This window comes from Stenella coeruleoalba, assembly GCF_951394435.1.
Source record: "Stenella coeruleoalba genome assembly, contig: scaffold_48, whole genome shotgun sequence".
Taxonomy (NCBI): Eukaryota; Metazoa; Chordata; class Mammalia; order Artiodactyla; family Delphinidae; genus Stenella; species Stenella coeruleoalba.
In genome coordinates, this window is record NW_027646083.1 from 2,479,915 (window position 1) to 2,495,295 (window position 15,381).

Sequence of the window (15,381 nt, forward strand, 5' to 3'; positions counted from 1 at the left end):
TGATATCTTATGATGTTTCTTTTTCTGTGTGACTTATTTCAGTTAGAATCATCATACCTGAATCCACTCATTGTGCTGCTAAGGGCCTGATGACACAGATTTCATTGCTGAGTGATATTGCTTTGTAAGTAAATACCACAACTTCTTTATCCATTTTTCACTTTCTGCGATGTTGAACTTGTACTGTAAACGAGGTTCTTGTAAACAGAGCCGTTCCAAACTTTGGGGTGGCTGTGTCTTTTTCATTTTAATTTCCCTAAGCTATAGGACCATAAGTGGAAGTGCCCTAGGTTCTGTTGCTTTGTTTTTTAGTTGTTTCAGGAAACACCATACACTTCTCCCAAGTGGTTCTTGGCAATTTACATCCCGCCCTTCAGCATAACAAGGCTCCCAGTTCTCCATGGCCTGTCCTGCCTTTCTGGATTTTACACTTTTTTCAGATGGCCCTTTTGACCGGGGGGAAGTGAGACTTCATTGTAGTGCAGATTTCCTTTGCAAGCTTGCTTGGTTGGCCAAAAAGGGCGTATGCGTTTTTTCCTGAATATATTCAGGAAAAAACGCATACGCCCTTTTTGGCCAAGTGCATCATTGTGGACGTTCTGCCTCTTTTCCTATGCTTTCAATGCAATTCCAGTCTACCTCCTGAAATCGGTTTCCTGCAATTCTGCCCCGCTTTCAAGTCCTCTTGGCAGCCTTACTTCAGTCTATTTTTGGACGATAGCTGTCATTTATAACTCTGCAGGTTTGTGAATTACAGTGCCCCTGAGCTCCTTTCTTCAACTCGCTTTCTTGTGACCTGGCCGCAACTCCGCTGGATGGCTTCAGGCCCTAATCTGGTTCCGGCCCGGCATGCTGAGCCTTTGGTTAATTCCTCTTCCTGGTGGGAAATGAGAGTTGAATTTGCCCGTCCAGACACCTCCAGCTAGCCTCTCATTGGTTCTCGCTATTCCTGTTCATCTTCCGCAGAAATTGCAAACTGGGCCAAACAGGAGGTTAAAGGGACTGACTCTCCAAGTCGGGAGAGTTTTAGTAAAGCATCTGGAATGTTGCACCCGAGTACCAGGGGAGGAAAACTGAGACATATTTGAACACGTCTCCAGATCACATGGTTGATCATACTCTGGGTTCCACATGCATGTTTTAGCTGAAGGAAGAATACCTAAAATCTGGGTAGTTGAAACCCGTGGAATGGGTACCATGCAATATGACTTCAAAGGGTCTTCATTTGCTCACTGAACCTCTCCAATCCTATCACTGCTGCGTTTATGCCCCTGTACACATGCTTGATTCTCTTTCGGAGACATAGCAATCTATAGGTTTTAAGATACTTACTAGTCAGGTACGTTCTTAGGCGTTTAATATGCGGTGTTGAGTCCATTTCGTTGAGCAAGGAGTAGCTCTTGTCTATTCCATATTTGGCTTAAGGAACTTTATCTGTGCTCATTTCAATCTCTGGTTTTATGCAGCACCCTAACTCACCTTTACCCTTAAGCAAGCATAAGTTGGTTTTCTAAATTTGAGACCCTGTTCTGTTCTGTAATTCAGTTCCTGTGTAGCCAAGTTTCCATTCCGTGTATTACTGATATCTTATGATGTTTCTTTTTCTGTGTGACTTATTTCAGTTAGAATCATCATACCTGAATCCACTCATTGTGCTGCTAAGGGCCTGATGACACAGATTTCATTGCTGAGTGATATTGCTTTGTAAGTAAATACCACAACTTCTTTATCCATTTTTCACTTTCTGCGATGTTGAACTTGTACTGTAAACGAGGTTCTTGTAAACAGAGCCGTTCCAAACTTTGGGGTGGCTGTGTCTTTTTGATTTTAATTTCCCTAAGCTATAGGACCATAAGTGGAAGTGCCCTAGGTTCTGTTGATTTGTATTTTAGATGTTTCAGGAAACACCATACACTTCTCCCGAGTGGTTGTTGGCAATTTACATCCCGCCCATCAGCATAACAAGGCTCCCAGTTCTCCATGGCCTGTCCTGCCTTTCTGGATTTTACACTTTTTTCAGATGGCCCTTTTGACCGGGGGGAAGTGAGACTTCATTGTAGTGCAGATTTCCTTTGCAAGCTTGCTTGGTTGGCCAAAAAGGGCGTATGCGTTTTTTCCTGAATATATTCAGGAAAAAACGCATACGCCCTTTTTGGCCAAGTGCATCATTGTGGACGTTCGGCCTCTTTTCCTATGCTTTCAATGCAATTCCAGTCTACCTCCTGAAATCGGTTTCCTGCAATTCTGCCCCGCTTTCAAGTCCTCTTGGCAGCCTTACTTCAGTCTATTTTTGGACGATAGCTGTCATTTATAACTCTGCAGGTTTGTGAATTACAGTGCCCCTGAGCTCCTTTCTTCAACTCGTTTTCTTGTGAGCTGGCCGCAACACCGCAGGATGGCTTCAGGCCCTAATCTGGTTCCGGCACGGCACACTGAGCCTTTGGTTATTTCCTCTTCCTGGTGGGAAATGAGAGTTAAATTTGCCCGTCCAGACACCTCCAGCTAGCCTCTCATTGGTTCTCGCTATACCTGTTCATCTTCCGCAGAAATTGCAAACTGGGCCAAACAGGAGGTTAAAGGGACTGACTCTCCAAGTCGGGAGAGTGTTAGTAAAGCGTCTGGAATGTTGCACCCGAGTACCAGGGGAAGAAAACTGAGACATATTTGAACACGTCTCCCGTTCACATGGTTGATCATACTTGGGTTCCACATGCATGTTTTAGCTGAAGGAAGAATACCTTAAACCTGGAGAGTTGAGACCCGTGTAATGGGTACCATGCAATATGACTTCAAAGGGTCTTCATTTGCTCCCCGAACCTCTCCAATCCTATCACTGCTGCGTTTATGCCCCTGTACACACGCTTGATTCTCTTTTGGAGACATAGCAATCCATAGGTTTTAAGATACTTACTAGTCAGGTACATTCTTAGGCGTTTAATATGGGGTTTTGAGTCCATTTCGTTGAGCAAGGAGTAGCTCTTGTCTATTCCATATTTGGCTTAAGGAACTTTATCTGTGCTCATTTCAATCTCTGGTTTTATGCAGCACCCCAACTCACCTTTCCCCTTAAGCAAGCATAAGTTGGTTTTCTAAATTTGAGACCCTGTTCTGTTTTGGAATGCAGTTCCTGTGTAGCCAAGTTTACATTCCGTGTATTAGTGATATCTTATGATGTTTCTTTTTCTGTGTGACTTATTTCAGTTAGAATCATCATACCTGAATCCACTCATTGTGCTGCTAAGGGCCTGATGACACAGATTTCATTGCTGAGTGATATTGCTTTGTAAGTAAATACCACAACTTCTTTATCCATTTTTCACTTTCTGCGATGTTGAACTTGTACTGTAAACGAGGTTCTTGTAAACAGAGCCGTTCCAAACTTTGGGGTGGCTGTGTCTTTTTCATTTTAATTTCCCTAAGCTATAGGACCATAAGTGGAAGTGCCCTAGGTTCTGTTGCTTTGTTTTTTAGATGTTTCAGGAAACACCATACACTTCTCCCGAGTGGTTGTTGGCAATTTACATCCCGCCCATCAGCATAACAAGGCTCCCAGTTCTCCATGGCCTGTCCTGCCTTTCTGGATTTTACACTTTTTTCAGATGGCCCTTTTGACCGGGGGGAAGTGAGACTTCATTGTAGTGCAGATTTCCTTTGCAAGCTTGCTTGGTTGGCCAAAAAGGGCGTATGCGTTTTTTCCTGAATATATTCAGGAAAAAACGCATACGCCCTTTTTGGCCAAGTGCATCATTGTGGACGTTCTGCCTCTTTTCCTATGCTTTCAATGCAATTCCAGTCTACCTCCTGAAATCGGTTTCCTGCAATTCTGCCCCGCTTTCAAGTCCTCTTGGCAGCCTTACTTCAGTCTATTTTTGGACGATAGCTGTCATTTATAACTCTGCAGGTTTGTGAATTACAGTGCCGCTGAGCTCCTTTCTTCAACTCGCTTTCTTGTGACCTGGCCGCAACACCGCAGGATGTCTTCAGGCCCTAATCTGGTTCCGGCATGGCACGCTGAGCCTTTGGTTAATTCCTCTTCCTGGTGGGAAATGAGAGTTGAATTTGCCCGTCCAGACACCTCCAGCTAGCCTCTCATTGGTTCTCGCTATTCCTGTTCATCTTCCGCAGAAATTGCAAACTGGGCCAAACAGGAGGTTAAAGGGACTGACTCTCCAAGTTTGGAGAGTGTTAGTAAAGCGTCTGGAATGTTGCACCCGAGTACCAGGGGAAGAAAACTGAGACATATTTGAACACGTCTCCCGTTCACATGGTTGATCATACTTGGGTTCCACATGCATGTTTTAGCTGAAGGAAGAATACCTAAAACCTGGGTAGTTGAAACCCGTGGAATGGGTACCATGCAATATGACTTCAAAGGGTCTTCATTTGCTCACGAACCTCTCCAATCCTATAACTGCTGCGTTTATGCCCCTGTACACATGCTTGATTCTCTTTCAGAGACATAGCAATCCATAGGTTTTAAGATACTTACTAGTCAGGTACATTCTTAGGCGTTTAATATGCGGTGTTGAGTCCATTTTGTTGAGCAAGGAGTAGCTCTTGTCTATTCCATATTTGGCTTAAGGAACTTTATCTGTGCTCATTTCAATCTCTGGTTTTATGCAGCACCCCAACTCACCTTTCCCCTTAAGCAAGCATAAGTTGGTTTTCGAAATTTGAGACCCTGTTCTGTTCTGTAATTCAGTTCCTGTGTAGCCAAGTTTCCATTCCGTGTATTACTGATATCTTATGATGTTTCTTTTTCTGTGTGACTTATTTCAGTTAGAATCATCATACCTGAATCCACTCATTTTGCTGCTAAGGGCCTGATGACACAGATTTCATTGCTGAGTGATATTGCTTTGTAAGTAAATACCACAACTTCTTTATCCATTTTTCACTTTCTGCGATGTTGAACTTGTACTGTAAACGAGGTTCTTGTAAACAGAGCCATTCCAAACTTTGGGGTGGCTGTGTCTTTTTGATTTTAAATTCCCTAAGCTATAGGACCATAAGTGGAAGTGCCCTAGGCTCTGTTGCTTTGTTTTTTAGATGTTTCAGGAAACACCATACACTTCTCCCGAGTGGTTGTTTGCAATTTACATCCCGCCCATCAGCATAACAAGGCTCCCAGTTCTCCATGGCCTGTCCTGCCTTTCTGGATTTTACTTTTTTCAGATGGCCCTTTTGACCGGGGGGAAGTGAGACTTCATTGTAGTGCAGATTTCCTTTGTAAGCTTGCTTGGTTGGCCAAAAAGGGCGTATGCGTTTTTTCCTAAATATATTCAGGAAAAAACGCATACGCCCTTTTTGGCCAAGTGCATCATTGTGGACGTTCTGCCTCTTTTCCTATGCCTTCAGTGCAATTCCAGTCTACCTCCTGAAATCGGTTTCCTGCAATTCTGCCCCGCTTTCAAGTCCTCTTGGCAGCCTTACTTCAGTCTATTTTTGGACGATAGCTGTCATTTATAACTCTGCAGGTTTGTGAATTACAGTGCCCCTGAGCTCCTTTCTTCAACTCGCTTTCTTGTGACCTGGCCGCAACACCGCAGGATGTCTTCAGGCCCTAATCTGGTTCTGGCATGGCATGCTGAGCCTTTGGTTATTTCCTCTTCCTGGTGGGAAATGAGAGTTAAATTTGCCCGTCCAGACACCTCCAGCTAGCCTCTCATTGGTTCTCGCTATTCCTGTTCATCTTCCGCAGAAATTGCAAACTGGGCCAAACAGGAGGTTAAAGGCGCTGACTCTCCAAGTGGGGAGAGTGTTAGTAAAGCGTCTGGAATGTTGCACCCGAGTACCAGGGGAAGAAAACTGAGACATATTTGAACACGTCTCCCGATCACATGGTTGATCATACTTGGGTTCCACATGCATGTTTTAGCTGAAGGAAGAATACCTAAAACCTGGGTAGTTGAAACCCGTGGAATGGGTACCATGCAATATGACTTCAAAGGGTCTTCATTTGCTCACCGAACCTCTCCAATCCTATCACTGCTGCGTTTATGCCCCTGTACACATGCTTGATTCTCTTTCGGAGACATAGCAATCCATAGGTTTTAAGATACTTACTAGTCAGGTACATTCTTAGGCGTTTAATATGCGGTGTTGAGTCCATTTCGTTGAGCAAGGAGTAGCTCTTGTCTATTCCATATTTGGCTTAAGGAACTTTATCTGTGCTCATTTCAATCTCTGGTTTTATGCAGCACCCCAACTCACCTTCCCCTTAAGCAAGCATAAGTTGGTTTTCTAAATTTGAGACCCTGTTCTGTTCTGTAATTCAGTTCCTGTGTAGCCAAGTTTACATTCCGTGTATTACTGATATCTTATGATGTTTCTTTTTCTGTGTGACTTATTTCAGTTAGAATCATCATACCTGAATCCACTCATTGTGCTGCTAAGGGCCTGATGACACAGATTTCATTGCTGAGTGATATTGCTTTTTAAGTAAATACCACAACTTCTTTATCCATTTTTCACTTTCTGCGATGTTGAACTTGTACTGTAAACGAGGTTCTTGTAAACAGAGCCGTTCCAAACTTTGGGGTGGCTGTGTCTTTTTGATTTTAAATTCCCTAAGCTATAGGACCATAAGTGGAAGTGCCCTAGGCTCTGTTGCTTTGTTTTTTAGATGTTTCAGGAAACACCATACACTTCTCCCGAGTGGTTGTTGGCAATTTACATCCCGCCCATCAGCATAACAAGGCTCCCAGTTCTCCATGGCCTGTCCTGCCTTTCTGGATTTTACACTTTTTTCAGATGGTCCTTTTGAACAGGGGGAAGTGAGACTTCATTGTAGTGCAGATTTCCTTTGCAAGCTTGCTTGGTTGGCCAAAAAGTGCGTATGCGTTTTTTCCTGAATATATTCAGGAAAAAACGCATACGCCCTTTTTGGCCAAGTGCATCATTGTGGACGTTTTGCCTCTTTTCCTATGCTTTCAATGCAATTCCAGTCTACCTCCTGAAATCGGTTTCCTGCAATTCTGCCCCGCTTTCAAGTCCTCTTGGCAGCCTTACTTCAGTCTATTTTTGGACGATAGCTGTCATTTATAACTCTGCAGGTTTGTGAATTACAGTGCCCCTGAGCTCCTTTCTTCAACTCGCTTTCTTTTGAGCTGGCCGCAACACCGCAGGTTGGCTTCAGGCCATAATCTGGTTCCGGTACGGCACGCTGAGCCTTTGGTTATTTCCTCTTCCTGGTGGGAAATGAGAGTTAAATTTGCCCGTCCAGACACCTCCAGCTAGCCTCTCATTGGTTCTCGCTATTCCTGTTCATTTTCCGCAGAAATTGCAAACTGGGCCAAACAGGAGGTTAAAGGGACTGACTCTCCAAGTCGGGAGAGTGTTAGTAAAGCGTCTGGAATGTTGCACCCGAGTACCAGGGTACGAAAACTGAGACATATTTGAACACGTCTCCCGTTCACATGGTTGATCATACTCTGGGTTCCACATGCATATTTTAGCTGAAGGAAGAATACCTTAAACCTGGAGAGTTGAGACCCGTGTAATGGGTACCATGCAATATGACTTCAAAGGGTCTTCATTTGCTCACCGAACCTCTCCAATCCTATCACTGCTGCGTTTATGCCCCTCTACACACGCTTGATTCTCTTTTGGAGACATAGCAATCCATAGGTTTTAAGATACTTACTAGTCAGGTACATTCTTAGGCGTTTAATATGCGGTGTTGAGTCCATTTCGTTGAGCAAGGAGTAGCTCTTGTCTATTCCATATTTGGCTTAAGGAACTTTATCTGTGCTCATTTCAATCTCTGGTTTTATGCAGCACCCCAACTCACCTTTCCCCTTAAGCAAGCATAAGTTGGTTTTCTAAATTTGAGACCCTGTTCTGTTTTGGAATGCAGTTCCTGTGTAGCCAAGTATACATTCCGTGTATTAGTGATATCTTATGATGTTTCTTTTTCTGTGTGACTTATTTCAGTTAGAATCATCGTACCTGAATCCACTCATTATGCTGCTACGGACCTGATGACATAGATTTCATTGCTGAGTGATACTGCATTGTACGTAAGTACCACAAGTTCTTTATCCATTTTTCACTTTCTGCGATGTTGAACTTGTACTGTAAACGAGGTTCTTGTAAACAGAGCCGTTCCAAACTTTGGGGTGGCTGTGTCTTTTTGATTTTAATTTCCCTAAGCTATAGGACCATAAGTGGAAGTGCCCTAGGTTCTGTTGCTTTGTTTTTCAGATGTTTCAGGAAACACCATACACTTCTCCCGAGTGGTTGTTGGCAATTTACATCCCGCCCTTCAGCATAACAAGGCTCCCAGTTCTCCATGGCCTGTCCTGCCTTTCTGGATTTTACACTTTTTTCAGATGGCCCTTTTCACCGGGGGGAAGTGAGACTTCATTGTAGTGCAGATTTCGTTTGCAAGCTTGCTTGGTTGGCCAAAAAGGGCGTATGCGTTTTTTCCTGAATATATTCAGGAAAAAACGCATACGCCCTTTTTGGCCAAGTGCATCATTGTGGACGTTCTGCCTCTTTTCCTATGCTTTCAATGCAATTCCAGTCTACCTCCTGAAATCGGTTTCCTGCAATTCTGCCCCGCTTTCAAGTCCTCTTGGCAGCCTTACTTCAGTCTATTTTTGGACGATAGCTGTCATTTATAACTCTGCAGGTTTGTGAATTACAGTGCCCCTGAGCTCCTTTCTTCAACTCGCTTTCTTGTGACCTGGCCACAACACCGCAGGATGGCTTCAGGCCCTAATCTGGTTCCGGCCAGGCATGCTGAGCCTTTGGTTAATTCCTCTTCCTGGTGGGAAATGAGAGTTAAATTTGCCCGTCCAGACACCTGCAGCTAGCCTCTCATTGGTTCTCGCTATTCCTGTTCATCTTCCACAGAAATTGCAAACTGGGCCAAACAGGAGGTTAAAGGCGCTGACTCTCCAAGTGGGGAGAGTGTTAGTAAAGCGTCTGGAATGTTGCACCCGAGTACCAGGGTACGAAAACTGAGACATATTTGAACACGTCTCCCGATCACATGGTTGATCATACTCTGGGTTCCACATGCATGTTTTAGCTGAAGGAAGAATACCTAAAACCTGGGTAGTTGAAACCCGTGGAAAGGGTACCATGCAATATGACTTCAAAGGGTCTTCATTTGCTCACCGAACCTCTCCAATCCTATCACTGCTGCGTTTATGCCCCTGTACACATGCTTGATTCTCTTTTGGAGACATAGCAATCTATAGGTTTTAAGATACTTACTAGTCAGGTACATTCTTAGGCGTTTAATATGCGGTGTTGAGTCCATTTCGTTGAGCAAGGAGTAGCTGTTGTCTATTCCATATTTGGCTTAAGGAACTTTATCTGTGCTCATTTCAATCTCTGGTTTTATGCAGCACCCCAACTCACCTTTACCCTTAAGCAAGCATAAGTTGGTTTTCTAAATTTGAGACCCTGTTCTGTTCTGTAATTCAGTTCCTGTGTAGCCAAGTTTACATTCCGTGTATTACTGATATCTTATGATGTTTCTTTTTCTGTGTGACTTATTTCAGTTAGAATCATCATACCTGAATCCACTCATTGTGCTGCTAAGGGCCTGATGACACAGATTTCATTGCTGAGTGATATTGCTTTGTAAGTAAATACCACATCTTTTTTATCCATTTTTCACTTTCTGTGATATTGAACTTGTACGGTAAACGAGGTTCTTGTAAACGGAGGCGTCCCAAACTTTGGGGTGGCTGTGTCTTCTTGATTTTAATTTCCCTAAGTTATAGGACCATAAGTGGCAGTGCCCTAGGCTCTGTTGCTTTGTTTTTTAGATGTTTCAGGAAACACCATACACTTCTCCGGAGTGTCTGTTGGCAATTTACATCCCGCCCATCAGCATAACAAGGCTCCCAGTTCTCCATGGCCTGTCCTGCCTTTCTGGATTTTACACTTTTTTCAGATGGCCCTTTTGACCGGGGGGAAGTGAGACTTCATTGTAGTGCAGATTTCCTTTGCAAGTTTGCTTGGTTGGCCAAAAAGGGCGTATGCGTTTTTTCCTGAATATATTCAGGAAAAAACGCATACGCCCTTTTTGGCCAAGTGCATCATTGTGGGCGTTCTGCCTCTCTTCTTAAGCTTTCAATGCAATTCCAATCTACCTCCTGAAATCGGTTTCCTGCAATTCTGCCCCGCTTTCAAGTCCTCTTGGCAGCCTTACTTCAGTCTATTTTTGGACGATAGCTGTCATTTATAACTCTGCAGGTTTGTTAATTACAGTGCCGCTGAGCTCCTTTCTTCAACTCGCTTTCTTGTGACCTGGCCGCAACACCGCAGGATGTCTTCAGGCCCTAAACTGGTTCCGGCATGGCACGCTGAGCCTTTGGTTAATTCCTCTTCCTGGTGGGAAATGAGAGTTAAATTTGCCCGTTCAGACACCTCCAGCTAGTCTCTCATTGGTTCTCGCTATTCCTGTTCATCTTCCGCAGAAATTGCAAACTGGGCCAAACAGGAGGTTAAAGGGACTGACTCTCCAAGTCGGGAGAGTGTTAGTAAAGCGTCTGGAATGTTGCACCCGAGTACCAGGGTACGAAAACTGAGACATATTTGAACACGTCTCCCGATCACATGGTTGATCATACTCTAGGTTCCACATGCATGTTTTAGCTGAAGGAAGAATACCTTAAACCTGGGTAGGTGAAACCTGTGGAATGGGTACCATGCAATATGACTTCAAAGGGTCTTCGTTTGCTCACCGAACCTCTCCAATCCTATCACTGCTGCGTTTATGCCCCTGTACACATGCTTGATTCTCTTTCGGAGACATAGCAATCCATAGGTTTTAAGATACTTACTAGTCAGGTACATTCTTAGGCGTTTAATATGCGGTGTTGAGTCCATTTCGTTGAGCAAGGAGTAGCTCTTGTCTATTCCATATTTGGCTTAAGGAACTTTATCTGTGCTCATTTCAATCTCTGGTTTTATGCAGCACCCCAACTCACCTTTCCCCTTAAGCAAGCATAAGTTGGTTTTCTAAATTTGAGACCCTGTTCTGTTCTGTAATTCAGTTCCTGTGTAGCCAAGTTTCCATTCCGTGTATTACTGATATCTTATGATGTTTCTTTTTCTGTGTGACTTATTTCAGTTAGAATCATCATACCTGAATCCACTCATTGTGCTGCTACGGGCCTGATGACATAGATTTCATTGCTGAGTGATACTGCATTGTAAGTGAATACCACAACTTCTTTATCCATTTTTCACTTTCTGCGATGTTGAACTTGTACTGTAAACGAGGTCCTTGTAAACAGAGCCGTTCCAAACTTTGGGGTGGCTGTGTCTTTTTGATTTTAATTTCCCTAAGCTATAGGACCATAAGTGGAAGTGCCCTAGGCTCTGTTGCTTTGTTTCTTAGATGTTTCAGGAAACACCATACACTTCTCCCAAGTGTCTGTTGGCAATTTACATCCCGCCCATCAGCATAACAAGGCTCCCAGTTCTCCATGGCCTGTCCTGCCTTTCTGGATTTTACACTTTTTTCAGATGGCCCTTTTGACCGGGGGGAAGTGAGACTTCATTGTAGTGCAGATTTCCTTTGCAAGCTTGCTTGGTTGGCCAAAAAGGGCGTATGCGTTTTTTCCTGAATATATTCAGGAAAAAACGCATACGCCCTTTTTGGCCAAGTGCATCATTGTGGACGTTCTGCCTCTTTTCCTATGCTTTCAATGCAATTCCAGTCTACCTCCTGAAATCGGTTTCCTGCAATTCTGCCCCGCTTTCAAGTCCTCTTGGCAGCCTTACTTCAGTCTATTTTTGGACGATAGCTGTCATTTATAACTCTGCAGGTTTGTGAATTACAGTGCCCCTGAGCTCCTTTCTTCAACTCGCTTTCTTGTGACCTGGCCGCAACACCGCAGGATGGCTTCAGGCCCTAATCTGGTTCCGGCCCGGCATTCTGAGCCTTTGGTTAATTCCTCTTCCTGGTGGGAAATGAGAGTTAAATTTGCCCGTCCAGACACCTCCAGCTAGCCTCTCATTGGTTCTCCCTATTCCTGTTCATCTTCCGCAGAAATTGCAAACTGGGCCAAACAGGAGGTTAAAGGGACTGACTCTCCAAGTCGGGAGAGTGTTAGTAAAGCGTCTGGAATGTTGCACCCGAGTACCAGGGTAGGAAAACTGAGACATATTTGAACACGTCTCCCGATCACATGGTTGATCATACTCTGGGTTCCACATGCATGGTTTAGCTGAAGGAAGAATACCTTAAACCTGGAGAGTTGAGACCCGTGTAATGTGTACCATGCAATATGACTTCAAAGGGTCTTCATTTGCTCACCGAACATCTCCAATCCTATCACTGCTGCGTTTATGCCCCTGTACACATGCTTGATTCTCTTTCGGAGACATAGCAATCCCTAGGTTTTAAGATACTTACTAGTCAGGTACATTCTTAGGCGTTTAATATGCGGTGTTGAGTCCATTTCTTTGAGCAAGGAGTAGCTCTTGTCTATTCCATATTTGGCTTAAGGAACTTTATCTGTGCTCATTTCAATCTCTGGTTTTATGCAGCACCCCAACTCACCTTTCCCCTTAAGCAAGCATAAGTTGGTTTTCTAAATTTGAGACACTGTTCTGTTCTGTAATTCAGTTCCTGTGTAGCCAAGTTTACATTCCGTGTATTACTGATATCTTATGATGTTTCTTTTTCTGTGTGACTTATTTCAGTTAGAATCATCATACCTGAATCCACTCATTGTGCTGCTAAGGGCCTGATGACACAGATTTCATTGCTGAGTGATATTGCTTTGTAAGTAAATACCACAACTTTTTTATCCATTTTTCACTTTCTGCGATGTTGAACTTGTAGTGTAAACGAGGTTCTTGTAAACAGAGCCGTTCGAAACTTTGGGGTGGCTGTGTCTTTTTGATTTTAATTTCCCTAAGCTATAGGACCATAAGTGGAAGTGCCCTAGGTTCTGTTGCTTTGTTTTTTAGATGTTTCAGGAAATACCATACACTTCTCCAAAGTGTCTGTTGGCAATTTACATCCCGCCCTTCAGCATAACAAGGCTCCCAGTTCTCCATGGCCTGTCCTGCCTTTCTGGATTTTACCCTTTTTTCAGATGGCCCTTTTGACCGGGGGGAAGTGAGACTTCATTGTAGTGCAGATTTCCTTTGCAAGCTTGCTTGGTTGGCCAAAAAGGGCGTATGCGTTTTTTCCTGAATATATTCAGGAAAAAACGCATATGGCCTTTTTGGCCAAGTGCATCATTGTGGACTTTCTGCCTCTTTTCCTATGCTTTCAATGCAATTCCAGTCTACCTCCTGAAATCGGTTTCTTGCAATTCTGCCCCGCTTTCAAGTCCTCTTGGCAGCCTTACTTCAGTCTATTTTTGGACGATAGCTGTCATTTATAACTCTGCAGGTTTGTGAATTACAGTGCCCCTGAGCTCCTTTCTTCAACTCGCTTTCTTGTGACCTGGCCGCAACACCGCAGGATGGCTTCAGGCCCTAATCTGGATCCGGCACGGCACGCTGAGCCTTTGGTTATTTCCTCTTCCTGGTGGGAAATGAGAGTTAAATTTGCCCGTCCAGACACCTCCAGCTAGTCTCTCATTGGTTCTCGCTATTCCTGTTCATCTTCCGCAGAAATTGCAAACTGGGCCAAACAGGAGGTTAAAGGCGCTGACTCTCCAAGTGGGGAGAGTGTTAGTAAAGCGTCTGGAATGTTGCACCTGAGTACCAGGGGAGGAAAACTGAGACATATTTGAACACGTCTCCCGTTCACATGGTTGATCATACTTGGGTTCCACATGCATGTTTTAGCTGAAGGAAGAATACCTAAAACCTGGGTAGTTGAAACCCATGGAATGGGTACCATGCAATATGACTTCAAAGGGTCTTCATTTGCTCACCGAACCTCTCCAATCCTATCACTGCTGCGTTTATGCCCCTGTACACATGCTTGATTCTCTTTCGGAGACATAGCAATCCATAGGTTTTAAGATACTTACTAGTCAGGTACATTCTTAGGCGTTTAATATGGGGTGTTGAGTCCATTTCGTTGAGCAAGGAGTAGCTCTTGTCTATTCCATATTTGGCTTAAGGAACTTTATCTGTGCTCATTTAAATCTCTGGTTTTATGCAGCACCCCAACTCACTTTTCCCCTTAAGCAAGCATAAGTTGGTTTTCTAAATTTGAGACCCTGTTCTGTTCTGTAATTCAGTTCCTGTGTAGCCAAGTTTACATTCCGTGTATTACTGATATCTTATGATGTTTCTTTTTCTGTGTGACTTATTTCAGTTAGAATCATCATACCTGAATCCACTCATTGTGCTGCTAAGGGCCTGATGACACAGATTTCATTGCTGAGTGATATTGCTTTTTAAGTAAATACCACAACTTCTTTATCCATTTTTCACTTTCTGCGATGTTGAACTTGTACTGTAAACGAGGTTCTTGTAAACAGAGCCGTTCCAAACTTTGGGGTGGCTGTGTCTTTTTGATTTTAAATTCCCTAAGCTAAAGGACCATAAGTGGAAGTGCCCTAGGCTCTGTTGCTTTGTTTTTTAGATGTTTCAGGAAACACCATACACTTCTCCCGAGTGGTTGTTGGCAATTTACATCCCGCCCATCAGCATAACAAGGCTCCCAGTTCTCCATGGCCTGTCCTGCCTTTCTGGATTTTACACTTTTTTCAGATGGCCCTTTTGAACAGGGGGAAGTGAGACTTCATTGTAGTGCAGATTTCCTTTGCAAGCTTGCTTGGTTGGCCAAAAAGTGCGTATGCGTTTTTTCCTGAATATATTCAGGAAAAAACGCATACGCCCTTTTTGGCCAAGTGCATCATTGTGGACGTTCTGCCTCTTTTCCTATGCCTTCAGTGCAATTCCAGTCTACCTCCTGAAATCGGTTTCCTGCAATTCTGCCCCACTTTCAAGTCCTCTTGGCAGCCTTACTTCAGTCTATTTTTGGACGATAGCTGTCATTTATAACTCTGCAGGTTTGTGAATTACAGTGCCCCTGAGCTCCTTTCTTCAACTCGCTTTCTTGTGACCTGGCCGCAACACCGCAGGATGTCTTCAGGCCCTAATCTGGTTCTGGCACGGCATGCTGAGCCTTTGGTTATTTCCTCTTCCTGGTGGGAAATGAGAGTTAAATTTGCCCGTCCAGACACCTCCAGCTAGCCTCTCATTGGTTCTCGCTATTCCTGTTCATCTTCCGCAGAAATTGCAAACTGGGCCAAACAGGAGGTTAAAGGGACTGACTCTCCAAGTCGGGAGAGTGTTAGTAAAGCGTCTGGAATGTTGCACCCGAGTACCAGGGGAAGAAAACTGAGACATATTTGAACACGTCTCCCGATCACATGGTTGATCATACTTGGGTTCCACATGCATGTTTTAGCTGAAGGAAGAATACCTAAAATCTGG

The 15,381-nt window shown here is 43.9% G+C and overlaps 2 long non-coding RNA genes across 7 annotated transcripts in view; both read left to right on the forward strand.

The window, feature by feature from the left end:
• The window catches only part of LOC307181353, an 881,369-nt gene that overhangs the window by 779,777 nt on the left and 86,211 nt on the right, over positions 1-15,381 (forward strand). The window lies entirely within an intron of this gene.
• Positions 1-15,381, forward strand: part of LOC307181355 — a 123,706-nt gene that overhangs the window by 29,943 nt on the left and 78,382 nt on the right. The window contains exons 2-3 of the long non-coding RNA XR_013826536.1: positions 6,360-6,441; positions 14,259-14,340. This is a non-coding gene — a long non-coding RNA (uncharacterized lncRNA). The remainder of the gene's footprint in view (positions 1-6,359; positions 6,442-14,258; positions 14,341-15,381) is intronic.